The sequence below is a fragment of the Panthera leo genome, chromosome C2, assembly GCF_018350215.1.
Source record: "Panthera leo isolate Ple1 chromosome C2, P.leo_Ple1_pat1.1, whole genome shotgun sequence".
Classification (NCBI taxonomy): domain Eukaryota; kingdom Metazoa; phylum Chordata; class Mammalia; order Carnivora; family Felidae; genus Panthera; species Panthera leo.
This window is the reverse complement of record NC_056687.1, coordinates 79,133,617-79,161,032: the sequence shown is the minus strand read 5'-3', so window position 1 is coordinate 79,161,032 and position 27,416 is coordinate 79,133,617. Positions and strand designations below refer to the sequence as shown.

Below are 27,416 nucleotides of genomic sequence, written 5' to 3'. Positions count from 1 at the left end.
AAACTTTTGCAGATATGGACAAAGCTGTTGGCCAGAGTATGCAAGTCATTTCTACCTGCTACTAAAAGGTGGTGTGGGCGGGAGATTATATACCGAGGCCCAGGGTTTAGAGACAAAGCAATTATGGAGTAGTTCTTAACCTGTATGTGAGAATGGGAGCTTTTGTAATGTAGTTAATAGAACTTTCCATATGATGCAAAAGGATTAATAAGATTTAACTTTATATTCTTGGTGACTTCTCCACTAGCCAAGATCTCTGATGAAGAACAATTAGAAAATTATAGAATTGTGTTTCTTTTCACTCTTCCCTTACATGATTATAAGGGGCTTATGTCTTGATTGCTTCTGCTAATAATAAGTATGTTAGAATCTCATGGGAGTTTTAGAATATCACGTATCTTGATTTTCACATGGAGGAGCAGGACACACAAACAACTTTTCTGTGCTTTGAGTCGTTTTATATGTAAAAGAATATTGTTTTGAAAATGAGCCTTGATGGTGATGGTGCCTTTTGAATCTGGGTCATATTTCATATGTTAGCTTTAATAGCTATTCAGTGATCAGATTTTGGTGATATCACAGTCACATCTCTGAAAGTATTGTCTGTGTTTTGGCTTCCTTCCTATTGCCATACATACCACATTCCTGGGTTTTTCTGCTTGGCTCAAAAAGTCATGCTCTCTCTTTATGTAAATTACACCAAGATTGCCACTAATCATATTCGGGAAGCTAACGATAATATATGCTTGAGTTATGGAGTTTTTTTAATATCATGCCGTGAGATACGATGCCAAATCAGGTCTCTTTTTGCTTTTAATTAGTCAGCAACATTTATTTAATGCCTACTAAGCTCCGAGCAAGGAGAGTGGGGAGTGGAGAAGGGCAGAAAGTAGATCTAAACACAAATAGACTATCATCTCCAGAATAGCTTTCAGTGTCTTTATGAATACAGAAAACAGATAAACGAAAGGATTAAGAAAACTTAAAAGCAAAATCTAAATGAGTGCAAATTGGTCTGGTAAAAACTGAGTTATATAAATGCAAAGAGGATGCAAATTAGGGAAACTGGAAGTTCAGTGTCTAAAACTGCTCTCTTTCTACTTTTATTTTCATAATACTTCGCCATGAGAATTGTTAGAAGTCACAGCACCATCCACTTCAGGGAGGAGAATTTCCTGGTTCAGTTGTACCGTTTAGAGAAGTGAACCCAATGCTTGGTACTTTCTGGAGAGTTGAAGCTGCAGTTTTCTGAGTCCCTGTTCATCTTTCCTCGTTATCATTAAAACTCCTGTAACCTTGCATATGTCGCTTCACCTCTCTGTGCCTCAGTTTCCACATCTGTAACACAAAGATGGTAATAGGGCCTATCTCATAGGTTGGTTAGAGGAGTATTAAATGTGTAAAACTGTATTCTAGTCTTTGAAGCACCTTTGCCCCCCATTAATTTCTTTGAGATTGATTAACTGGCACCAACTATTTCTGTCTTGGTGGTAAAAACATAATAGTGAATCTTATGGACAAAGGCATCATACTGCGTGTGTAAAGTGCTTATTAGAACAGAGCCTGGCATACAATAGGTCTTGTAGAGTGATACTTTTATCATTGTCTGAATACCATATTTGTGGCTTATAGTGGCCCCTAATCTTAGAGACGTGTGCAGTATGAGACAGATATACTTAGAATTATTGGTCTTTGGTCAGGTAAATAGGGCCTGGAAGAGTTACTGGTGACTTCACAACTGGTAAACAACAGATCTAGGTTATAAACTCAGGCTGTTTTATGTATTCTTCATCCATCACATCCGAGTCTTACTATGTTGTGTGAACTTTGAGTACTAGGGTTGAGGGATAACCAAGGCCGGGGAGCTTCTTTCTCTGGCTGAACTGAAATGCCCGAAGAGAAGCTAGGGGAATGTAAGACATAAAGAGTAAGTCAGTAAGCAAAGTCAGGGAGTGAAATAGAATAAAAGGGGCAGATGCGGGGTATATGGAATAATGTTTGCTGGGAGGATCAGGTAATGCTTCTCAGAGGAGCTGACTTCTGAAATGACACCTCAGCATGAAACTGAGACCTCTCTCCTGCAGAACAATGAAGAAGCAGGAAGGAGCTTGAATCTTTAAAGAACTAGAGTGAGCCAAGGTGGGCCATGGGAATAGATGCCTTCAGTCCTATGACAGGAGATAGATACTTGTGATTTTAGGCTTCAGATTGCCTATGCTGAGTTTTGTCTCTGAGGAGCAAAGAATCCGGGTGTTCTTTACCATACCTTTATAAGCTTGTGCTTTGGGGGTACTTTAGGGACGTTCTTGCATTCTGAAGAGAGAGAAGTGAGCACACGGCATGTTTTCTTTTCTACATGAGTATGCTGAAGAACGGAGATATGAAATGATTTTTCCTAGTAAGTTTTCCAATTATCCTACAGTTCTACTGATAGCTAGTTGAGTCACATACTTACTCCTAGGTGTCAATTTTGGAGGGTTTTTAAAGGCTTAAAATCTTCCAAGTGGAAATTTCCAATACTATGAATCCTTAAGTTGTAACTCTTCATAGTGTATGGATTTGTTCCATAAAAGAAATCATTAGTGATTATTTTCTACTTCTGTGGTTCTTTAGTATTGCCTCTCGTGGTATCAGCCATTTAGAAATATCAATTCTCTCTTGAAATAGCCCATCAAATGATGACTCATGTCAAGCCAAGAGTTTATTTATGCCTCTTTTCATGATTAGCAACACCTGTTTAATCTAATCACACACATATATATGTATACACACACACACACACACACACACACACACACTGGTAATCTATTTATGTCCAAATTTATTTCCAACTTTTATTTCCAGTATTTGGTGCCTGCATAGTTCATACTCATAACTCTAAATCTGGCTTCAGCTATGACATAAATCTTTCTAAGTCAGACACCTTTAATGACATTAATTTAGGTGGAGGTAGTCTTTGGGGATCCTATCTGCATAATCATGCATAATTTACTTTTTTACTGAACCCAACTTTTTTTATTTATAAAATGTGGAAGTTGAAATAAATGAATTTTCCAGCTCTGTGATTTATAATGTCACTATCAATTTATCTACTGAGGAGCGTCATCAAAATTGGTCATTGGTAGAAAGTGTTCAGTGGCTCAGTATCTGGCAAAACATTTCACTTTTATGAAATTTCAGCAGATATAATTGAGCATCTTGTGTGTACCAGGCTCCATAATAAGAATGCAAGCATGTAAGACCTTTTTCCAGCAACCGGGAGGTGAACTTGGTAACTCAGAATTTTCTTATAACAGTTTTTTTTTTTTTAGATAGAGTTCACTTACCATATAATTCACAGACTGAAATTATTTCTGAAGGAGATAATCAGTACATTCACTCAACAAATATGTATTGAGTATCTGCCATACACCAAAGACTCTCTAGGTGCTGGAGTTAGGGACTAACAACAGTTATATAAAACCTAGCCTCTCACAGAATGTCCCTAAATAGACAATTGTCCATATGATGTTAGAGACTGATATCCAGGATCAGCAAAGGGTACTCTGGAAGCACATGGGGCAGATAATGAAAACCTGGTCTTGGTGGACCTTGGGAGGTTTCTGAGAGGTGGTCATCTCCAAACAGAGGTCTGAGAAACCTGTGGGAGTTTGCTAGGTTGATGGCACAGGGAAAGCAAACGCAGGGGGCTTCTGGAAGAGGAAAGAGAGAGAGGTAAAACCTAGGTAAACCACAAGAGCTTGGTAAGGTTACAGCATGGGGGGAAGTGTGGGAAGGACAGTTTCTGCTGGCCCTGAAGGGGAGAGAGAGTGTTGATGTGTGCTTACATGGAGCTGTGTATGTCTTACTATGAGGTCACAGAGAAGGGTGAGGCCAGGAAGAGGATGTGACGTTTGAGTTAGGTCACAAAGGCTTTCTAGGAGTTTTTGAAACAGACTACAGGTAGTCCAGACAAAAGGAACTATAATTGCAACAATAAATGTGTGTAAAAGAATGGTGTTTGCAGCTTGGTAAGGAACTGGATGTACTTGGAGAATGAAGTATGTGGAACAGAGAAAGAATATAGTACAAAGAATACATTGGTGAGGATCAGCAGGACAGCTTGGATTCTGTGCAATGCCATGAATTTGTACATTGGGCTCTTTATTGTGCTGGCAGCTGGGGCTGTTAGGGGTAGCAGTTTGGGAGAAGACTGGAGCACTGAAGGCTTCGGAGAAGAAATTAGAAGTGTGCTCTAGAAAGAGAATTCTGGATATCCTTCTATTGGAGGAGCCCTGGTTTGTGAATGAAACTCAGAGGTAAGTCACAGGATTATTTAGGATAGTGCTTAACTAGCTAGTATTTTATAGGAGTTCTACCTGTCAATTACCCCTTGTACCAGAGAAGGATCATTTTCAATATTAAGAAATTAAAATTAAGTAAAACACATGGGATGATAACCAGTAGACATTGAAAACTTACTATGTTACTATTTGATTCTCCTCACCACTCAGTGAGGTGACCTATTATTTCCCTCCATTTTACAGATGAGATTGTGTCCCAGAGAGATATAACTTGCTAAACTAGCAAGGTGCAGAGATGGCATTTTAGCCAATATGGTCTAGCTCCCAATCTGAACATTTGAATTGATGACCTAATAACCAATCAAAAATACCAATAGTAGTTGCGTTTGTGAAGTTTGGGCAGAGGGTTTTGTTTTGTTTTGTTGCAACTCAATGATTCCTTGATTTTGTGACCATTACCCAATCTAATTTTAGGAAGTTTCTTTCACTCCAAAGAGAAATTGCGTACCTATTTGTAGTCAATCTCTGTGCTTACTTCCAACCCTACGGTAACCCCAAATGGACTTTGGTGGTAATGTCTTTAAATGACTAGGACTTCAGTTTAGTGATGGTTTGTTTTGAATAATAGCACTATGATAGTCTGATTCACTAATCTAGGTGTGTAAAAGTTTGAACTTCTAGTTTTGAATAACTGCATGCAATTAGTGTAATCTAGTCATAATTTGGGGCAGAGAAGGGTACAATTGCCAGTTCCTGTGTCAGTCACTGGTCATGCGCACAGAAGTAAGACACCCACAGACCATACCCTTGAATTCTGTGTCTTTCAGGGAGACAGACATATGGTCAGATTCTTGAATGACAGTGAAAAATGGAATTCTTCTAGAAATCCTGGTGCATTTATTGAAAGACGTGTGTTAAACTTCTTTCTGCTGGAAGCCATTGGATTGTTTGTAAAAATCTAGTATGTATGAAGCATTTGGAATGCTTAGCATTTTGAGAATAAAATCCACATCAATTTAAAATATAATAAAACTCCCCACCCAGAATAGAGTAGTAATTGCCAGGCATAGAAGAGCCCAGCTGTGAAGTGACTTAGAGGATAGTTGGTCTCAGGCAGAGATTACCAGATAGGACACTGGTACACAAGTAATGGTAATTCCCGAATTACTGTACCTATTTGGTAGCACATGCATCTAAACTGGCTTAAAATAAAAATTGCAAATGCACCAGATTTGATCAATCTTAGTATTTCTTTCTCTTATTCTCCCAGTCCCAAGTTAAAAATAAAACCCGCCTGCCTCATTTTCCTGTGTGTTCGTTAGTAGGATTAACTAGAGTTCTCAACAGGAAAGCAATCGATGTAGTAGACGACATTGTATAGTGGGTGAGAGCCCGGTAGAGATAATTATACAGTCACTCCCACTATATTACCCTTCAAAGAAACTGAGCCTAATATTCTCCTAAGCAATTTAACCAACTTCTAAAAAAAATGTATAAGATATTATTTAGAGAACGAAATAGCTACTGTATATAATCAGGAGGGAGAATTATAGCAAATTATAATACTCATTTGATAAGTGTATAAAGAGCTACGCTCAAAGCTCTGCATTGTACCTCCTAAGTAATTGTTCAGTTGTGCTAACTGTCCTTAAAATAGGAGAAGAGATAAAGAACTGTTAAAAAAAAAAGCAACTGTTATAGTTGTTCAGTAAGGTTTTCCCCTCTGGCCATAGCTTGAGTCTAATTCCATGCTCCATGAGAATCAAGCATACATTTGGTCTTCATATTTAATAGTGATGATATCTTTGCATTTCCAAAGATAATGTCCATGCAGAAACATAGACACCAGTAAAACTATATGTGTTGAAAATGTGTTTGAAGAGCTTATCCCATGTAGGTTTGTGTGCATATGGATGTTGTATGTCTGAGTTCACTGCACATATATGCCAGTATTTTCAAAAGATAAGCCTGTCTGCAGATCCTACCAATAATTATTTCAAGATAACTTAAAGGAGGCCCAGACATCTGCTAAGTTGTCTATTTATATCGAAAGGAGTTGGCAGCAATACAAGGGTCAATTTCCCTTTGGTTTGCTTTAAACAAAATAAGAAGCCCAATATGTAAACTTTAAGAGACTTAAATCTTTGAACACTTTCCTTTGAGTTTGTAATTCTTGTGCCCCCACTTTCATCAAACAAAAAAAAAAAAAAAAAAAAAACTAATCTAATTGCTGTTATGAGAAGCCTGACCCCATATTTGCTGAAAGCAGTTGTTTTAAAGGTAGTCAGCTACCTTCGATGGAAAACCTTAGATCCTCCTCTCACTACCTATGTGTCCTTCAGCAAGCAGTGATCTCCAGAAGGACCTCAGTTTCTGATGTCAAAATGGTTATAATCATACAGAGCCTACCTCATGCTGTTGTTACGAAGTATAACTACACTACGTGTGGGTAGTAAAGCACTGTGCCTCTAACATGCTTATCGCTCATCAACTTAAGTCCCATATTCATGCACATCTTGAACATTTCTAACAAAGTGCTGTTACTGAGATAGCAATTATGGCATCATTGACATTGTCACACATGCACATGGGCACTTACTTGGAAGAAAATCCTGGAGACCAGTGTCTTTGGTCATTGCTCTTGTTGGCTGAGAGATGACGGCATTATGGAAACAAACAAACAGACAGACATGGAACTCCCATTGTCTTCAGTTGAAAAGTGATTGAAAGAGTTAAACTGAATAGGAAGAAGCTTTAGGAATGCTTCCAATTTGTTTCACTTATATTTTTCATTGTGTATTCTGTGGATGACACAGAATAAAAGACGTAGTATGTATAAATAATTTTAAGACATTTCTTTAAGCATACGATAAAAATTCTAAGTAATAATAAAACACTGTGTCATCATTTCTGTAGTAGTGGGTTGTTTGTTGGTTGGTTTCAGCTGCTGCAGTAACTGATGGTACATTTTATGACCAGTGGCATCTTTTTTGATGGCATATCATAGTAAGTACTTGGTAAATGTTAGTAGTTCTAATTAGTGTTTGGGTTAAGGTTAATGTGGTAGGTACGTTGTTGACGTTAAGAGCCCTAAAGTCTTTGAATTGGAGGAGTGTGTGTGTAAGGAACACCTTGGGTTGACCAGAAGTCTCAAGCCCCTGACTTGTAGCTATATCAGCATGACTGCCTCAGTCCGTTTGGTGAGGATTGCACTGGTTGGGCTGAAATTCACGTCTGCCCGATGCATCCATGCTGCACTCTTCTTTTGATTACGAGAGTTAAATGTGAATAATAGAAGTCAAAGTGTTTTGCAAACCAAAGTAAGAGGTATCAGGTAAGGTAGTCCAAGCCGTGGAGGCAAATACTCCGAAATCCCAATGTTTAAAACAAAGGTTCGTTTCTTGTGCTACTTGTTCATAGTGGGTCAGAAGGGCTTCCTTGCAGGATGAAGGAATGGGCACCATGGGCTAGGAATGTGCTAGCATTGCTGGCCCCCACCCCAGAGTAAAAGAGCTCTGTGGATCTTGACCTGGCAAATGCATGCCCTGGCCTGTAAGTCACACAAGTGGACTTCCATTCACAGCTCATTAGCTGCAATGATTCATATGGTTCCACTTAGCTATAAGGGTGCCAGGCAGCAGAGAGCAGGACCAATTCAGAGAGCAGCATTGATGTCTATCGCATCAGGAATAAGAATAATGGTTAACAGTCAATGATTGTGTCCTATATACCAGGCGCTGTTGTAAGTGCTTGACATATGTAGAGTCCTTTAGCCCCTCATGAAGGTAGGCAAGCTCGTGATCTCCATGGTACAGGTGAGAAACCCAGGCACAAAGAGGTAGACTACTAACCCGTGGAGAAGAGGCAGAACAGGGATTCTGCATCTATCGCATTGATATGTGTATCAAACTATAATGGACTTGAATGTGTTTTTTTAACTGGGAAGTTTAAAAGGAAGATACAAATACAGTTGAAAATTTTTCTGCTCTAAAAAACACAGGCGTCGACTAGGTGATCTCTAAGACTCCCTAAAATTTCACCTGGATCAGCCTAACATGACCCGTCACACAAGTGACTTCTATGTTTCATTTACAGCCTCATCTTCAGAAGCCAGAGGCCCTAACCTGGACAGCACACTTTCCTAGTAGCTCAAGACAGGAGCATTGTCTCCATCGATGGGCTGCCTGGGTTTCTGGGAACGCACCCCCCTTTGACTTCTTCGAACTTTCTATTTGGGGAATTCAAACATATGTAAACGTCAAAGATTATAGTGAACCCAGTATCCCAAAGTATTAGGTGATTTAGCTTCATAAGTTAATCTGGCCTCCTATCCAGCAGACCTCTGAGCGCAGACTGGGTTCTGTGGGTTTGTGGAACGAAGAATGGGGTTCAAGAAACAGAAAGCCAGTGACCAGCTACCAGCAGCTGGGTGCTGGGAGGCTCTGACAGGACATGTGGAGGACAAGGTTGAAGAGATCAACGTAAGAGAGGACATCACTAATCAATACTTTAGACAAGTTTTCAAGCAGAGGATAAATGATGTGACAGTATTTAATCATCCCTGGGACACTCTTGCAAGGTAAGGGTGGGGGGGAAGGAGAGATTTGTTGTTAATGCATTATTGTAAAATGATTGCCTTTCTCCCTTGCTAAAACTATAATCTTGCCTGCCACTCGGGTGGTTGATAGAGAAGGCTGGACATCCGAGGTCTGTCAGGAGACAGGATAGCTCTGCGCTCTGGGCCCTTCCATCAGGCCGAGAAACCACTAAACTGGAAAGCCTGCTGCCTTCTGGACCCTGGACCTTCCACGTCAGCAACATCCGGAAGGGCCCCAGGTCATTGAACCTCCCTGTCTTCTTTTGGAAAGACGTGGATATGAACCGTCTGAGCGCCTCGCAAACCTAGTATAGCATTTAATTAACAAATGTTCCTCAAATGCTTTGAGCTCCCCGTTCAGATACATGTGACTGAAATGTAAAGTACCTTTCACTGCCTTATTTATTGCTCCGGCGAACACGCTATATGTTGGCACCGTTTATCTTCATTTTAATTTTATCTCCAACAAATATAGGCATTAATTTAAATCACATACAGAACATAACAGTTTTTATAGAGGCAAACTTATTCCAGGGTGCTGCATTTTAATATCGCGCTTTGCCATCTTTTCTCACTTGATTCAAGAATAGTATCTCTTCCTGCCTCAGCATTTAATCTTAGGACAACAGAAACTTTTGTGTGTGTGTGTGCGCGCATGTTCTTGCTCTCAAACTTCATCTTTCTCACCGCTTTGCTGTTTGCTGCCTGGAAGTTGTTTTGCGAGTGTGGGCACAGGCTCCTATGAGGGGTTTCTTCTTGGTCAGCTGAATTTCTCCTTGCGGGGGGAGCTGGGGGCAGGGAGGTGGGGGGAGGGGGACAGATGACCCAACGTGATGGGTTTTCCGGCTGAAGATAATTCTTGCTCTTCACCTTTCAAATCCCTCTTCTAATAGTACTAGATCTCGCGAAGTTTATCCACCCCCCCCACGCACCCTGAAATTCGTACATTCAAAAACCTTTTTATAGTGCTCATTTTTGTTGCTGGTCTTGTTTTTCACTCAAAAGGAAAATTCCCCCTTTTTCTTCATAAACTGTTACTTTTGCAGCGGCTGAGTCTTTCCCCCGAGGGGAAACATGCTAAATGGGCCTGCTGTATTTATGGCTAGGAAACATTCCAGTTAGCTGTTACACCCTGAGCAACGATGATTTCCCGATCCTTAATTTGTGGCCTGAAAAGCTGTGTCCCTCCTCAATTAAGACTCGCCGAATTGCCTCTGACAAGGCAGCCCATTCCCAGAAGTCAGGCCCGTGGGGGCAGTAATAACATGACCACAAGCACAAGGCAACCTGATTTTATAAGCCATTTCGGGCTCTCTTCACAAGCTTTCAGGGTACTGTCCCTACACATGTGTAAGCCAACCAACCAACAAACATAAAAGTTAGTTGCCTAGTTTTCCGGGCTTCTGGACTATCTAGGTTTAGGGGTACTTGAAATATCCCCTCCCCCCCCCCCTTTTTTTAAAGATTTAGTCAGGGTTTAAAATGTACCAGTTACTGTTTAAATTACCTGTTTCATCCTTATAACAAACTTTGGAGGCAGATACCATCATGATGCTCTTTTCACAGAAGAAGAAACGAGGCCCAGAGAAATGAAATGTGTTTTTCCGAAATCATACAGCTAAGACGTGGCAGGGCTGGGGTTTTGAACGTAGCCCACTTTAACCAATTTGCTTTGGATATAGTCCTCTTTAGCTGGGATTCTTGACCTCTTGTTTGATGCCGACTTTTCCCAAACCCTTAATCTTTGTGCTGTGAGGTGGATTTTATCTGTGGCAAGAACACAGTTACCCTGGAAACCCACTAGCTATAATGGCAATCCAATTATAGCACCATCGCTCCGGTTTTATTAAATTAGCGTTGCTGATGATGGGGACTTCTTGACTGAAGGATGCTGAGAAATGGTTGCTCATCAGTTCTTGCCCGTGAGGACCACTTGGGGGTCATTCTCTTCTACTCCACCGGACCAAACCATACCAAACGAAATGGGTTATTTGGTTTATGGACTGGATTTGGAGGATAACCTGGGATTACCTTTGTGGACCGCTGGCTTTCAAGCCGTGGCTGGAGATGCGTGGAAGTGCATGGAAAGAAGCCTGACTGAATTCTGCCTGCCCTCTGAATAGCTGTCCCGAGCCCCACAACAACAGTCTGTTGATGAGGGCCCTGATCTGAACAGTTGAGGCTCCTGGTCGCTGTTGCAGTGTTTTGTTGTTGTTGTTGTTGTTGTTGTTGTTGTTGTTTATTCTGCTTTAGGCCATTAATTTATCCCCAGCGTGGTTCAGAAAAAGTCACAGCCCTTTGATATTTTTTGGCTTTTACAGACTTCTGATGGACCAATGATTTGCTTTGGTTCAAACCAATTGGTAAGCTTCCTTTAAATATACAGAATCTAAATAGAATTGAACGAGCATAGGCACTGCTCAGTCCAAAGGCACCAGCTTAGAGGAAATGACATTTTTCATCTTAGTTGTTAGCTCACTCCCTGCGATGGTAGCTGGTAGGCTGATACAATGTTGCCTTAGTTCCTTCCACATGGAAAAGCACAGAAGACATGACTTGCTCCTTTGCAAGACTCTTCAGTGATGATGACTTTTGAGTAAAGTTCCTACCTTGCTGTCCAGTGTCCTTTTCTTTGTGTGGTAGTGCCTTTAAGGTCCATCTTCTCTATCTCAGATAACAAAACAGGTTAAAAACACTGAATCTGAACACTTGGAGTCCTAAAGTCAGAGCTATTTTTGTCTGGAAAAAAAAAAAAAAAACTATTGTAGGCATATCCTGTCTAGAGTGATAGGAGTCAGGGAGGGGAGGGGGCTGCGTCTTACTGTGTACCCCTGAAGAGGTGATATTTCCATCAGAATCTCTGTCACCAGTGAGCAGATTTCCAGAAGCGGAAATTCAAAATGATCAAGAGAATCACACGTCTTCACAGAACATTATAGATTCTGTGTTAGCTTTGCCACCTGTAAAATAATCTGTTTTAAGACATTCACTGAAGTTCTTTCTAGCCCACCACTTACTGGTTTGGCGACCTTAACCAGTGTAGTTGGTATCTTTGAGCCTCATTTCCCATAAGAAACATGGAACAGTAATATTGGGTGAAAATATTGAGTTGTGCAGAAATAAGTGAGAACCTTTTTATCAACTGCAAAGTGGTCCGTCCTCTCATTGTAAGGTACACTCATCCAGCTCTCTCTCTCTCATTCTCCTCTCTCTCTATGCCAGTACTTTCTAGTTGTGTAAACTTAATCTGAAAATATCTGTGATATTCCTTATGTATAATTGTGGTGTCTTAGATTTAAAAATTCTACTTCAGTTTTTATTTCTTTGATAGTTGCAATTTTTTGTGTGCATAGTTTTCTCTGTGTGAAGTAGGAAACAACACCATCCACATCTATTATATATTTTTCATAATTAGATACAAATCTATATATTTTCTGAATTGACTCACATTTTCATATACATATAAGTACATAGGCATGTTTTTTTAACGTGGATTTATTTTGAGGGAGAGAGAGAGAGAGCAGGGGGGGGCGGGCAGAGGGAAACGGAGACAGAAAATCTCAAGCAGACTCTGTACTGCCAGCACAGAGCCCAAGGCAGGGCTCGAACTCACAAACCGTGAGATCATGACCTGAGCCAAAGTTGAACGCTCAACCGACTGAGCCACCCAGGCACCCCCACTTGCATATTTTAAAACATTTAAGGGGATTCTACACTAACAGTTATTTTGGGGGTTATGCGAGATAATACTTCTTTCTTATACTTCTGTCTATATTAAACTTTCTATAATGAGCCTACTTTTGCTCGCATGTGTAAGTCATTTATATAAATATTTTATAACCATATATAATGTAAATATTTTTATAAATTTGTGTAAATATTTGTATGTATGTATATATGTATACACATGTACAATAGTTTTGCAGCATGAAGCACCTTTTATCGGTACATGTGTATAAGGACAAATTTAAAAACAATAAACTTTTCCCTCCCTCTTTCCTCCCTTCCTGTCTCCTTCCTTCTCTTCCTTCCTTCCTTTCTTTCTCCCTCCCTTTCTCTTCTCTTCTCTTCTCTTCTCTTCTCTTCTCTTCTCTTCTCTTCTCTTCTCTTCCCTTCCCTTCCCTTCCCTTCCCCTCCCCTCCCCTCCCCTCCCTCTCCTCTCCTCTCCTCTCCTCTCCTCTCCTCTCCTCTCCTCTCCTCTGTTTTCTTCCCTCTCTCCTTCTCTCTCTATTCCTCCCTCCCTATCTCTTTCTTTTGTCATTGCCCAGCGTCTTTCAGAATAGAAATGGAAACAATATTCCTCTTAACTATAGTGTGTTAGAAACGTAGAATGAGTTTTTCAAAAAGAGACGACTTGTTCCTGCATCTGCATATCATTGTGTACTCAAACCTGTCTCAAAACAAAAGTAGAACTATGATTTTTAACACCACTTTAACTATTTCATGAGTAGAACTGCTCTCCCTTGCCAACTGTCCTGGTGAGAGAGAGAAAGGAACACTTAAACACAAGTCTGGTTGGTTATAGTAACTCACTTCCAACTTGAGTGACCTTCATGGTTCCCAGTGACCCATTATGATTTCCTTTCTTTTCAAGGTGTTTGTGACATCTTGGTTGATCAGCTTTGTAACAGCCAGCAGTTTGGGTTTGGGTCTTAATATGTCAAGCTTATATACTTTTTCTCTCTCTAGATGTCTGCTGTGGGTACGAATTTCAACCCCTCCTTTTGGGACCACCACAGCTCTATTTAGACATTTTTCTTTGTGTAACGTTTTCCTCATCAGTCTGTGTTATGCTGCTAAGTTTAGCTATTATGATATTAATTTAACCCAGAATGAAGAGAGCCAGTGTTTGTGTGTGCCTGTGAATTTTTTTTAAGGGGGCTGACTGTAAGGAAGCTGACTTTAGCATCCTTCCTCTCACATTTTTTTTTTCCTTTTTTCGATTTGATCTGTCCAAGTAACAAGACCACACTGAGTACTTGCTAGTTGAGATGTGTGGTCTACAATTCTGAGTTAGTTCCTCCTCTGGCCCTCTCTCCCCGTGGTGCACTGAGTCACAATGCGATCGCCAGCTGCTTCTGGACTTCATGTACACAGCAGATTAGGGAGCCGGGTAGCCAAGCATCAGCCTGGGAAGTACTTTCAGGAAAAAGCAAAGACCCCTTGTCCACCCCGATTATCTTTCAGTGGCTTAGGATAGCTGGTATTAATGTTATAAATGAACATCCCTAAATCTGTCTTAGCTGCAGCCCAGATGGAGTTTTGATTTTAGAAAATCATTCAGTGAAATGTATTTCCTGTGCTTGGTAGTCAATGATCACTTACCAAAAAAAGGGGGTGGTAGGAGAATAAAAATAAACTTGTGATAATTCACATACACTTAACCTTTACTGAGTGAGTAATACCAAAAAGGGAATGAGCAGGCTTTGCTGACCAGCATTTGCAAATGGATTCCAGGAATGTTGTTGTAGTTGCCAAAGCAATTTCTGAGTCCTGCCAAAAGCATCCCGGGGGATTTTGCTAAGGGTAGGGAGAGCGAGGGATATGGAGGTGTGTATGCGAATGTGTTTCAAAGCTTTCTGGCCCAGCAGCCGTGTAGTAGAAAGAACACTGGCAAAAATCTGGGAAGCCTGCTTTCTAGACCTGGTTCTACCTAATGTCCTGTTACTGGAAAGCTTACCTACCTTCCTTGGAACTTCAGTTATCATATGTAAAATCAGGATACCAGACTAAGATCTTCCATCATTGACATTCTGAGCTTCAGCTGTTCCAACACAGAAAGGTCACACATGTTCATTACATCTCTGTGTTAACAAAACTAAGCTAAAAAACTACAAGAGCAATCACATTTTTAAAAGAAAAAAACTGCATCTATATATATTATATATTATATATTATAGTACTTCTGGTTAGTGCATGTCTAACATAATTACCAGTTCTAACTATACTTTTAAAGAACCTATTGAGTTAAGAGCTCAGGTTCAAACTGTGGTTTATATAAGCTGTAATACTACATGCAATACAATTAACAAGGTACCAAGAGCTATGTTGCCCAAGGGCAGCACGGTCTGTGATGTTTCCCATGAGAGTACTGCCACTGAAATTGTTTTTCTCAATGGAGCCTTCCTTTCCCAGTTTTTAAGAACGATCAAATGCATTTAGTATTATTATAATTGCAGACAGAGATTAACTTATAAAGGACTGATGTATCAGTAATGTCTATGACCTTTGCCTCTTCAGTCATGTTTTCTCCTCCATATTTACGACACTTTTTGTTCCCCACTTCCTGATTTTAATTATTTTCTAATTAGAGTATTAACACATTGTTGATAGCTTTCTGTATTGTGTCATTGCTACCCGCTCCTTATGGGATAGCTGGAACCTTCTAAGGGTTCCAGGAAGTCCCTATCTTGTTGAAACACCCTTAGGAAGATATATTAGAAGTGTTATTGGCTTAGTGTAGGAAGGCATGTTTCTTCAGAAGCAACCTTACAGTTTGGTTTTGGGTAGAAATCATAATTCAGCAAGAATGGTCTACATATAATTATGCAGCTACATTGGCAGCCCCTATGAATGGTTTGCTTTCTACCAAAAGTCAAAGATCAGCCAGTGTGACGGATGATGCTTATAGAAGGTATATTAGTCAGTGTTTTACCAGAGCCAGTAGGAGATAAAGAGATTTATTGCAAGGAATTCGGTTATGTGATTGTGTGGGCTGGCTAGGTAATCCAGCATGCACAGGGTAGACTGTTAGAAAGGGCAGAGGCTGGAACTTTGCTACAGATCTGACACTGCTGTCCTCAAGTAGAATTTCTTTTCCTTTAAAGAAACCTCACCTCTGTTCTCAAGGCCTTCCATTCCAACTTTCAGTCTGGCTGACCCAGATTTTTTAGGACAATTTCCCTTCTTTAGAGTCAATTGATGATGAGCTTTAATCACATCCACAAAGTACCTTCATAGCCATACCTAGATCAGTGTCTGATTCAATAACGGGGGCTGTAGCCTAGCAAAATTGACCATCGCAGAAGGCTAACCGTTTCCTACAGAAGATCAGTCTAAGGTATAGAAGCCATTGTCACTTGGAGCTGAGAAGCTGGAAGCAGAAAAGGTGCCAAAGGAGTGAGTCGTAAGAATGCCAGCGTCTTCTTTGGGAATGCTGGCTGGAAGTGATGATGGACACACGGGGCAGTAAATGGGGGCAAACTAGTGTTCTACCTTAGGCGTGTGGAGAGCTGAAAAGCCTTCACCCACCTGCTCTGAGAATAGAGCTATTGTGTGTCACATCGCTCCTTTGGGTCAACTCTAAATTAACAAACAGAAGAATTGATTGTCATTTCTCTTGCGTTCTTTGTTTCTTAAATTGTACTTATTTAGAGAGAGAGAGAGAGCATGTGCATGCATGGAACAGTGCAGAGAGGGAGAGAGAATCCCAAGTAGTCTCTGCACTGTCCACACGTGAACTATGGATCACGACCTGAGCTGAAACCAAGAGTTGGACACTCAACCGACTGAGCCACCCAGGCACCCCTTCTCTTGCATTCTTCATTTGAGTTGCAATTCGCTAATATGTTTATATGCTTCTTTGAGGTTGAAAGCATCTGACTAAAACACATTTTCCTCCATATTTAAAACATTTTTTTTTAATGTTTATTTCTGAGACAGAGCGTGAGCGGGGGAGGGGCAGAGAGAGAGGGAGACACAGAATCAGAAGCAGGCTCCGGGCTCTGAGCTGTCAGCACAGAACCTGACGTGGGTCTCGAACTCACAAACCATGAGATCATGACCTGAGCCAAAGTCGGTCGTTAACCGACTGAGCCACCCAGGCGCCTCCACATTTTCCTCCATATTGCCATCATCCCCTAAATCTCCTTATCCTGGCTGTCACTCATCAACCACTTGGCATATGGCCCACTGTGTCCCCTGTGTCCAGGCTTTTCATCATCTTGGAAGATCTGAGGGCTCAACACCCTGGCTTCTCTGTCTCTTGACCAATATCTCTTGTGACTTTTATCTCCACTCAGCTGCAGCCACCACTCCCAGGGTTCCACCCTGGAATTGTCATTGCTTTGTTCATGAATTATAACATTAAAACAACAACAACAACAACAACAACAACCCAAAACTCCCTCTGCACATAACCCTGTATTCTTCCAGCTCTCATTCAGACAGCTCTGACTCTACTCTTCCTCAGTGTCTTTGCCTTCTGTGACCTTCATTTCCATTTCCCCATCAGTCTCTTTTTCTGTATCCACCTTTGATTCCATGGTTCTACATTGGAGCCTCCTCTCCCACTGCTGACTTTCTTTCAGTAGGCCTTTTTCCAGAGTTTCACTTAGTCTACCTGCCCTGTTGAGACCTGCAGTACATTCAGGCCATCTTGATGACTTTTCTAGGTTTTTCTAGTTTTGTGAATAATTCTACTCTTAAGGATCTCCTTAACTCCTCTTCTGCTGCCTCCCTTTAAATGTTTATATATTTTTGAGAGACAGCACACAAGCAGGGCAGGGGCAGAGAGAGAGGAACAGAGGATCTAAAGCAGGCTCCCTGAGAGACTGATGCGGGGTTCGAACCCACTAACCGTGAAATCATGACCTGAGCCGAAGTCAGACAGACACTCAACCGACTGAGCCACCAGGTGCCACTCTGCCACCTCCCTTTAGATGTTGGTTTTCTTTGGTAATGAGGGGTTTGGGGCATCTTTCCTAGAGTCCCTTCTTGTTCTACTTCCCATACTTGATTTGTTGACTTTCACTTCCTGGGGTGTCAACCACCAGTATTATAATGTCGTTATATAAATATGTCTCGGCAAGCTTTTTGCATTTCAGATCCAGGTCTTTCTGTCTATTGGCCAGGTGCATTTGAATATATCACGGAAAGCTTAACCTCAATATGTCAAGATATATTTATCAACTTCTTCCCAGAATTCCGTGTATTCCTGTGTTGTTAAATGGAATGGTGTCACCATCTAACCAGCCTCCTAAGCCGGAAGTCTGGTGTTATTTCCCCACCCCACTCTTTCCCTTATTGCCAATTTTGCCTCCAAAGTACTTCACAGACCTTTACTTCTTTCCATCTCCACTGTCTGTAAATGATTCCAGATGACCGTCATCTCACATGTACCATGTTGCTTTCACACTGATAATACCCTCTTAATTGGTTTCCATGTCCACACTCCCCTTTCCCCCCAGCTGCTTCTAAAATGCAGATCTCATCACGCTGCTCCTGTCTAGCACCTTATCTCCTTAGCCCAGTAGTATAACAGAGCAATTAAGAAAACCGATTCTGAAATCAAATAGAAATGGGTTTGAATCTCACTTACGTGCTATGTAAACTTGGACTAGTAACCATTTTTGATTGTTTACCATAAGTAAAATAGAAATATTAATCGTACTTTCCTTTTTAGATGTTTTATGCCTTTTAATTTTCTTCTCCTACAATTTCCCTTCTTATGCTGCATGCTGGATGGACTTCTTTCTCTCAGATCCTTGAGGGCATTACTGGACAGTCATATGCTATTCTCTCTGCCTCGAACAGTCTGTTGTCCCCAGCTCTCTATTGCCATGTCTCATCATGGATGTCATTGGCCTTGAGAACTGTTCATCAACCTCCTTGCTCTTACTTAGTTTAGGTACCCTTGCTATGTGCCCCTGTATTTTTCTTTTTAAACTTCCTAACCTTTCTTTTTAAACTTCCTCTTTTCACCCTGTCCTGTAAATGTTCATGTACTTACTGCCTCCTCCCACACGATCACCCACTCTCCACCCTTCATGAGTTGCACAAGGACATAGACCATGACCTTGACTATCTCCATAAGCTTCCTGTCCTCGATGCCCAGTGCTTAATGTGTTCTCTAGCAGGGATCAAGCACTCGGTAAATATTTGATAAATGTTTATAAATGAGACCATCTCACTAGTTCACAAACATTTCCAACAAAGTGAACACATCTTTTTTTTTTCTTTTTTCTGTAGGATAAAAGATATCATAAAATATAATTCCCCTACCTCTGTAATGGTTCCCTCAGAACCTGACCACTTCTAGAGAGCTGTTTATTCAATCAAATCAAGCGGTATTTTACTAGGAGGGAAAGCCCCAGGACAAGTCCCTTCTCTTGACCACAAAGTTCTATGTTTTTTATCTTTTCCTCTTGAATTCTTAGCTTCAGCAAAGCAGCCTTTTGTTGATCCCCTCCTCCCAATAATGCTATAAATGTAATACAGAAATGTATTACTAAATCCTTAAATCCTTAATCCCTATCGATCCTTAATCAATTATAATGTGAAGCCTTGGGCTGGGGAGCAGACAGCACACTTATTTTTTAGCATGATTTGGAAGGATGTTTCTAGGTATATAACTGGCAAGCATTCATGAAAGGCTGCTTTACTTTTCTATCAAGGTTTGGGAGGATTTTTTTTTAACAGTTCTGTATGCTGAAAGAAAGTTCATACATTTTAAAAGGAAATGTGGCCCCTTTCATTAGCCCCTTTTACCTCCTGCTGAGTCATGGATGAGAGAGAATTTGTAGGCGGCTGAGCTGCAGGAAAAGTAATACTGTCATTTACACTTGCAGGCTGTTATGCTTTCCAGAAAACTTTTTCCGTAGGTTGCGAAAGTGATTAATCTGCTGTTAAAACTGACAAAGAAGGTTCTCTGATAAGAACAAGAATTAAATGAGGGATTTTTTTTTTCTTTAAAAAGTAAGCTCCTTTTTCCACTTTTAGACTAGAAAAAAATAGGTTTAGGTTTTTGGTTTTTTTTTTTTTAACTTTAGGTATTTTTTGTGTGTGTACGTGTGGATTTGGTCATGGCATAAAATAATCACAGGATATTTTCTATGTAAATTATGTCTATTTATTGGCATGTTCATGTCTCATGTTTTATATCTGAATTATTCTATATCCTGTTCCCTCGCTTTTTTTTTCTTTCATATTTTTATATGTGGGCCTTATTTTTAATACTTCCCACATCATCTTACTTCTCAACCCCAGATCTCTTCAACCAACTTCTTTTTTTTTTTTTTGATTTTTTTTTTTTTTAACATTTATTCATTTCTGAGACAGAGACAGAGCATGAATGGGGGAGGGTCAGAGAGAGAGGGAGACACAGAATCTGAAACAGGCTCCAGGCTCTGAGCAGTCAGCACAGAGCCCGACGTGGGGCTCGAACTCACATACCGCGAGATCGTGACCTGAGCCGAAGTCGGACGCTTAACCGACTGAGCCACCGAGGCGCCCCATCCAACTTCTTTTTTAACATTAAACCTGTTGAAGACAATCTAATTTCCTTCTGTGATATAAACTCCTTCCTCGTGAAAAATTCCATCCATGCAGTTTTTCTACAATAGTTTGAAAACTTGAACAAAAGTTACTTGGTATTATTAAAATGAAACATCATTGCCTGAAGAGCTGAGAAAATGTATTTTCCTTTTATTTCTTTTTCTTTTGTTTTCTTTTCTTTTCTAAATACTTATTTACTTTTGAAAGAAAGAGACAGATCATGAGTAGGGGAGGGGCAAAGAGAGAGGGAGACACAGCATCTGAAGCAGGCTCCAGGCTCTGAGCCATCAGCACAGAGCCCAACACAGGGCTCAAACCCACGGACCTTGAGATCATGACCTGAGGTGAAGTTGGCTGCTTAACCGACTGAGCCACCCAGGTGCTCCTATTTCTTATTTTAAAAATGAAATTGTTTCCACTGAGTTCTAGCAAATTTATTTGTCATTCGATCTTTTCTCTAGGGACCCTACCTTTCAGGGATCCTAAAGGAACAAATAAATCACTTGGCTTACCTTTTTTTTTTTTTTTTTTTAATAGTTCCACAGAGAACTGGTGACTCATTTAGAGAATTGGGAGTCCTCAGAAAAGTAGAATAACATATTAGATGTTTATTGAACTTGTTGCCCTTGGCATTTTAATACCTGACTTTTATAACTTGTTCATAGGAGTTGTAAAAATGCACTGGCCTGACCCCCTCTTCCTTTTACATTTCTCTATTCCTGTGCCTCACCATGTTGCTTAAGGTATGCCAGGTTATTTTCCTTTTTTTTTGTTTTGTTTTTCCTTTTTACTCTCCTTATTTTTGCACACTGACTTTTGAGTGTGAGGCATTTTCTTGGCAACTGAATGGATTCATGAGAGACAGCTCTCTCACAACTCTGGCAGCACTGTCACCAGTGAAGAAGGAAAGAGACAGAGAGAAATGTCCCTTTCTCTAACTGAATGGACCAGCATGAGAGACTTGGCATTCCCTGAGTCCTAAGGTTGAGATATATACACTTTGCTTTTGCCCTTGGACTGTAGATCCAGGTTGTAAAATTCTGAAGTTGAAAAATGTCAAAACTGTATAATTGAAAACCTGCTAACTATTACTATGTATTTATGTGGGTATTTCAGAGGAGAAAAAATAAGGGAACATGATGATGTACTTGTTTTATATCCGAATTGCCAAGATTATTTCTGTTCTTTTGATAAATGTGTATGAAATATATGTAAACACACATAAACATAAACAGAGGGAGGGAGGGAGAGAGAGAGAGAGAGAGAATGCAGTATTATTAACACTGTTGTAGTGTTTCTTTCATCCCTCTTCAAGGTGCTGTCACATGCAGTTCCTGGCATCATCTTGTAATAAACGACTACAGTTTTGGGGCACCTGGATGGCTCAGTCCATTCAGCATCTGACTCTTGATTTCAACTCAGGTCATGATCTCACAGTCCTAAGATCAAGCCCTGCATTGGACCCCCGCACTGGGCATGGAGCCTGGTTGAAATATTCTCTCTCTCTCTCTCTCTCTCTCTCTCTCTCTCTCTCTCTCTCCCTCCCTCCCTCTCTCTCTCCCCTCCCCCGCATTTCCCCTCTAGCGCTCATCCTCTTTCTCCCTTAAAAAAAAAAAGGTTACAGCTTTTGGTGGGAGCCTCCTTGGGGCAGGATGAAGTGTAGAGATCCTTTACACTCTGCTTTTAGTAGAGCAGGGTTATATGTACCTACAAAAGTGTCTGTGTGCAGATTTGTCTCCGTTTTCTCAGCAACATGGAAGAGCTTTTAAACTAGAAGAAAAAACATCCTCCTTTGGTGGTTGTTTTTTCCTATTGTTGCTGAGATTAGCTGTCACAATTTGGCTGCAGTATTTTTAAGTTAAGAACACTCTGATTTGACATTTTTAAAAGGAAAAGGTTCTATAGACATTATAGAAAAGTCTTTTCCGTAACTAAATGCCAGCAACAAAATTTAGACCAGAAAGTGGTCATGAAGCCACAATAATGAGATATGATTGTGGTTTAGTGGAGGGAAAAAAGCCCTGCAGGGAACAGTGCAAATGCAGTAAATTATGAATCGCTACTAAATAGGCCTCATTAGTCCGCCATTGACTATGTTTAATTGACATTAGAAAGGAATCTAGAAAACTTTGGGAGTATATACAAGAAAACTTGGTGTTAAGCTAATACAAGTCATTAGCGTCCATTTTAAAAATTAGAACAAGTTGGTTGTGCGTAAGGGCCACAAAACAGGGGCCATTTCACTAACATGTGCTTATGGAAGAGCCATTTATATCCTAAGAGAAATGGGCCGCAGAATTCTGGGTGATGTCATATGTGACAGTCGCAGGTGAATTTCTCCCCTCATCCTAGATATTTCCACAAAATATAATGGACCTTTAATGTTGTTCTGAAGTTGATTCTGATGAGGACTGGAACACAAGAGGGCATTTATAGTGATTATTTTCTTTCTGTTACTCTACATGGTCGGCAAAGCCTGAGTGCCAGATGCTAAATTCTATCAACATAATGTATCTTTAATTAAATATGATATTTGCAATACAATTAATAATGTGGCCTGTTTCCATAACTTTATTAAGAAATTACCATAATTTTTGTATAATAAGCTAATAAAAAGGCAGTGTGTTTTGAAACAGCCTTTCCTAAAGTGGTTATGTGCTTTGTGTCTGTTGGATTTTGAATTTAGATTAAGAGATTGATGGCCTGAATATCTGATGCAATGCACTCAAGAGTTTAAATTAGTGAGGAATCTTGTGGGATCTAGTATTTGTTTCCTTCAAAATAAGATAGATTTCTTGCTTTTCAGTAGGTTCACTGTTTAAGAGGTTTTAGGGGATAGCTTACTTTCTTTATGCTCCCTCCTTCCTCTCCTTCTAAAAACCCAAGCAGTACCAAAAAATACCAAAACATGTTAATTTCAAGCGTGTAGTACCTTGAACCATGATGGTTCCTAATGAATGGGGGGGGTCTTGCTTCTCGTTCCGTGGCCACAGTTGGTGTGGTTTTAAGTTTTGCGATGTGTTAACATGATAATTAAGTTCCCCTGGTTGTCCTGTGAAGAAAGAATTTTAAATGGCAACACGCATGGGGAAAAAAACTTTGATATTTGAAAATAATATTATCTTTTAAACTGAGATCACATGTGGATACAGAATATTGTGTATATAGCTATGACAATAGGGCTTTAATAATGTTTCGTAGCTGCCTTTTTCAAGACTGTTTGAAAATGTCACCCTCAGCTAAACAGATGTGATTTGCATCAGAGCTGTGTATGTCCTTACGCTTAATGAAACAAGAGTCATTCTCTTCAGAGAGTAATTGTTCTCCTTGCAGTGTGTGTGTGTGTGTGTGTGTGTGTGTGTGTGTGTGTGTTTTCTCAGCATTCAGTGTTCTTCCCCTGCCCTTCTTTACCTTAATATTTGTCCTTTAATTATATCAGATTAGTTGTCAACGAAAATGAAAAGCAGATGTTACCCTTCACAATCTATCCTGATCTAATTTTACAGCCTTGATTTAGGTGTTTGCTTTTCGTATAGAAGAGGCCAACAGAATAACTTTAGAACCACGAAGCCTAGATTCAGGTACCAACATGAGATGATGCTGTGACGTTGCGAAAGTTACTTCATCTCACCTAGACCTGGACCTCAGTTTCCTCATCTGTAAAATGGGAACAATGAGAGGCCCTTCCTCAGTTCTATGGAAAGCCCTTAGATGAGGCCTCTCACATAGAATGTGTAAACTATTACTAAATTCCTGACAAACTTGATTGTTCTCCCTCCCGGCCCTCTCCTTTTGTCTGGGTCTCTGCTCACTTCATTTGCCTGAAAGAATCTATCTACCCTCCTCTTACAATGAAGGCCTACCCTCGCCCCCAACAGGAAGCCATCTTTGTGTTCCAATTCTGTCCCCCGGAAGAAGACAGCACTGGGAGAGCCACTCTCTGCTTGCCACTTTGGGAATAACCCATCTGAAATTTAATCACTGCTCTTGCATTGCCTAGCATTCTCAATGATTATGTTATAGGCACTTAACTCGTGTTACTTCGTCTCCTTTGCTTTGTGAACTCCTTGAATCCAGGGAGCTCATGGAATAAATTTCTCCCTACTCCAAAGAGCCCAGTGCCTTGTCATCTGCTGTGCTTATTTAATTAGTGAGGAGTGCTTTTCTTTACATGTATCTCATTTCAGACACTTTTGAATGTACATGATGTGCTTACTGTTGCATTAATCCCATCAGTTCTGGGCATTGGCAAAGGTCAGAAAATTAGGAGGAACAAAAATACATTTAGTCCATTTAAGCAATATGTAAGTTCCTCTTGTGTTTCCTTCCCGCAATTAGCTCTCAATACTTTTGCAAAAGAATGGCTAATTTCTTATTTAAAGGAAAATGAAAGCAGATCTGTTACTTCTATCATTTGAAAGGCATCCTTTATCAATGGATAGATAAATGCAATATTTACATACGGTTTGTGCACATCACAATATATTTATGAAAATTGTGCACAAAACTCTCAGTGCCTGTACATTGTTGTTGGTTTTTTGGTCCCATTCATGTGGGTTCTAAAACAACAATTACATTTTGAAAACTCTAATGTAGTTATTTCTTTAAAATTATTATACCCTGAAATAAAGTTTTAATACTCTCTACTCCACGATAAAAGTTACACAGCATTATTACTTTACTGCTGAAAACTTGTGAGGCTCAAAATAATTTCATGTTTATACATTGAAGCTACTTGACCGTATTTTAAAAACAAAGCTTAAGATCATAAAACATGAATGTTTCACCAATTCTGTTGGCTATTTTATTATTGGACTTTGTGAAGACTGTAGACTTTATTTAAAAACAAGTTTTGATTTAAAGACAGGAAATGTATAGTTTGTATAGCTCTGTTCAAAACGTGAGGTTTGCTATTATTGTCTGCAGGGTTTTGCCAGAGTTTGTTTTTGCTTTGTTGTCACTGTTTTGTTGGGTTTTGCAGTGCGCTGGGCATGTCTGCTTCTTTTCTGTTGCCCCACATGGCACTCGTGTACATGGACTTAAATAGCCAGAGTGGTTCTTCAATGTGGAATAATAGTTCATTTATTCTAAGGGGGTAATTACAATATCACAGATCTGGGTAAGTGATCGAAGCTGACCAAACCTAGGGTTTGTTCCATAATAGTATTTGAGGTTAGGTTCTGTCTTTACAGCTGCTGCTTATTTACATAGATGACACCTAAGGTTAATCTACGCTGTGTGCCATATTGCTTAGGGCAAATAGTTCTTTTCCTTTTTGAGATAGATAAGTTATTACGAAACAAGTATTTCTCTTTACCCTTCATCCAAGGGCAAAGCACAGTGCAAGCAATGAAATAGATGGTTAACTGATGCCTAGCCTCTGACTGGGGAATCCTAGGGAGTGGTCAGGAGCTTGGGCAGCTTTGACCCAAGCTACATGTATGAATTCAGACCCAGTGTTCCTAGACCCCATGACTGAGTGCCGTTGGATGGCCCATGACCTCTAAGGCCTTCAACTTGTGGGCACCACTGAAAATGGCCAGTTTAGTGCTTTGTTTGACAAAGCTAAATTGGTAGTTCTTTTCTAATTCTGAATCCCAGGTGTAGTTAAACTGTTTAGACAAAGCCCAATAAGTGTATGAGATGAAGTGTGACTTGGTGGGTGTTGTTAATGCTCCTTTCTCCCTTCTCCCTGAGGGTTCATTTAGGGATGCCCATGGCCAGATGAGAACTTTCAGAATCTGAGGCAAGATTTATCTTTGAATTTTGGCTAGAAGTAAAATCATTTAGGTCACTTGGACACATCCACGGTGCTTACCCCCACAAAATTGTCTACCCCTCTGTACAACCTATGCGTGACTGCTGGGCTACTTGGATTTCCCAAAAGCAACAAATCACCCTCTTCCTGAAAGGGGCCGTAGTGTCTAAGTGTGAATAATGCCGTTTAATTCTGAGTGCTGGAATTGAGGCCTTCAGTTGTAGCAGCCCTCCCCCATGATTCTGTTTCTCTTTGTTCTGACACCCCCATTTAGTATTTGTCTTAACAGTTATTGTTTCCAGCGTATTTGCTGGGTTTCCACTAAACTGGCCACACCAGAGGAGCTCATTGGCTCCGTTCCCTGTTCATATTTGGAAATATCATTGTACAAAGGAAAAATTGCTAGCCAGAACTATTCTGGGACAATCTGTACACATACACACTCTCTAGAATGCTGTAGGAGCCTTTTCCTTCAAACTCTAGCCCTCGTCAGGGCCTCATCTTTTCTTCCCTGGATTGTGGCACTGGCTTCTTGTCTGGCTGCCTTTATGCCCATCATAACCATATGGCTTCCAGATTAATATTTCTTCAGCACAGCCCTGGTCCTACCATTCTATATTTGGCTTCTGAACAATCTACATATTACAGAGTAGATAGAAGGAATGTGGTGATAATAATGATGGTAATAATGGCAGTAACAACAATAAAGGAATGTTCTTAGATGCCGCATTACAAATATCAAATGTCTTGACACAACAAGGCTTTTGCAATTCAGTATCAGAGGGTTTATCATTGGCATGATGTGATTGGCCCAGAGGCATGGGTCTGAATTGCATGCCTATAGTTTGGCTGATTGAAAGATATCTGATCTACATGAGAAGTGAGTAGGTGGGGAGTTGACATTTTGTTAGAAGTGCATGCCGGGTATCTTGATATACAACTGCATGCCCTCACATTGTTGATATCAGAAATAAAACTACTTTGTGAAGAGACTGTAGCACAACTCAAAACAGTAGGGAAATCTTAATGCCTCACATCCTGGTCTGGGTTTTAAAATTAAATATGTATACTGAGTAGTGGGTTATCACCTTTGAGTGTTCCCATCTGTTGAGGCGGATTGACCACTTGGTTACCACACCATAAACAGCTTTTTGGAAGAATTTTTAAATTTGTTACTTCTATATGATATGTTAAATTTAAAAAATGAGATACAAAATTGCATATAAACAAGGTTTGCAGTTAAACACCAATACTCGTACTAGTATACATATGCACAGGTATACACACACATACAAATTGTACATGTAAATACAAAGAAAAATTTACCAAGTTCAAATTCTTATCACTAGGGTTTTAATTATGGATATTTCCATTTTCTCTCGTTCTTTCTTTATTTTAAGTTTTTAATGTTTATTTATTACTTTTGAGAGAGAGACAGAGAGAGAGAGAGAGAGCACGCAAGCAGGGTAGGGACAGAGATAAAGGGAAACACAGAATCTGAAGC

At 40.1% G+C, this 27,416-nt stretch overlaps 1 protein-coding gene across 9 annotated transcripts in view; it reads left to right on the top strand.

The window, feature by feature from the left end:
• LOC122229688 (LIM domain containing preferred translocation partner in lipoma) overlaps positions 1–27,416 on the top strand; it is a 680,467-nt gene that overhangs the window by 381,828 nt on the left and 271,223 nt on the right. The window contains exon 1 of one of the 9 annotated variants that reach the window (XM_042955073.1): positions 3,901–4,298. The exons of the other annotated variants lie outside the window; for them this stretch is intronic. The gene's annotated coding sequence lies outside the window, so the exon portion shown is untranslated. Of the gene's footprint in view, positions 1–3,900; positions 4,299–27,416 lie in introns of those variants that run through there. 9 annotated transcript variants of the gene reach the window in all.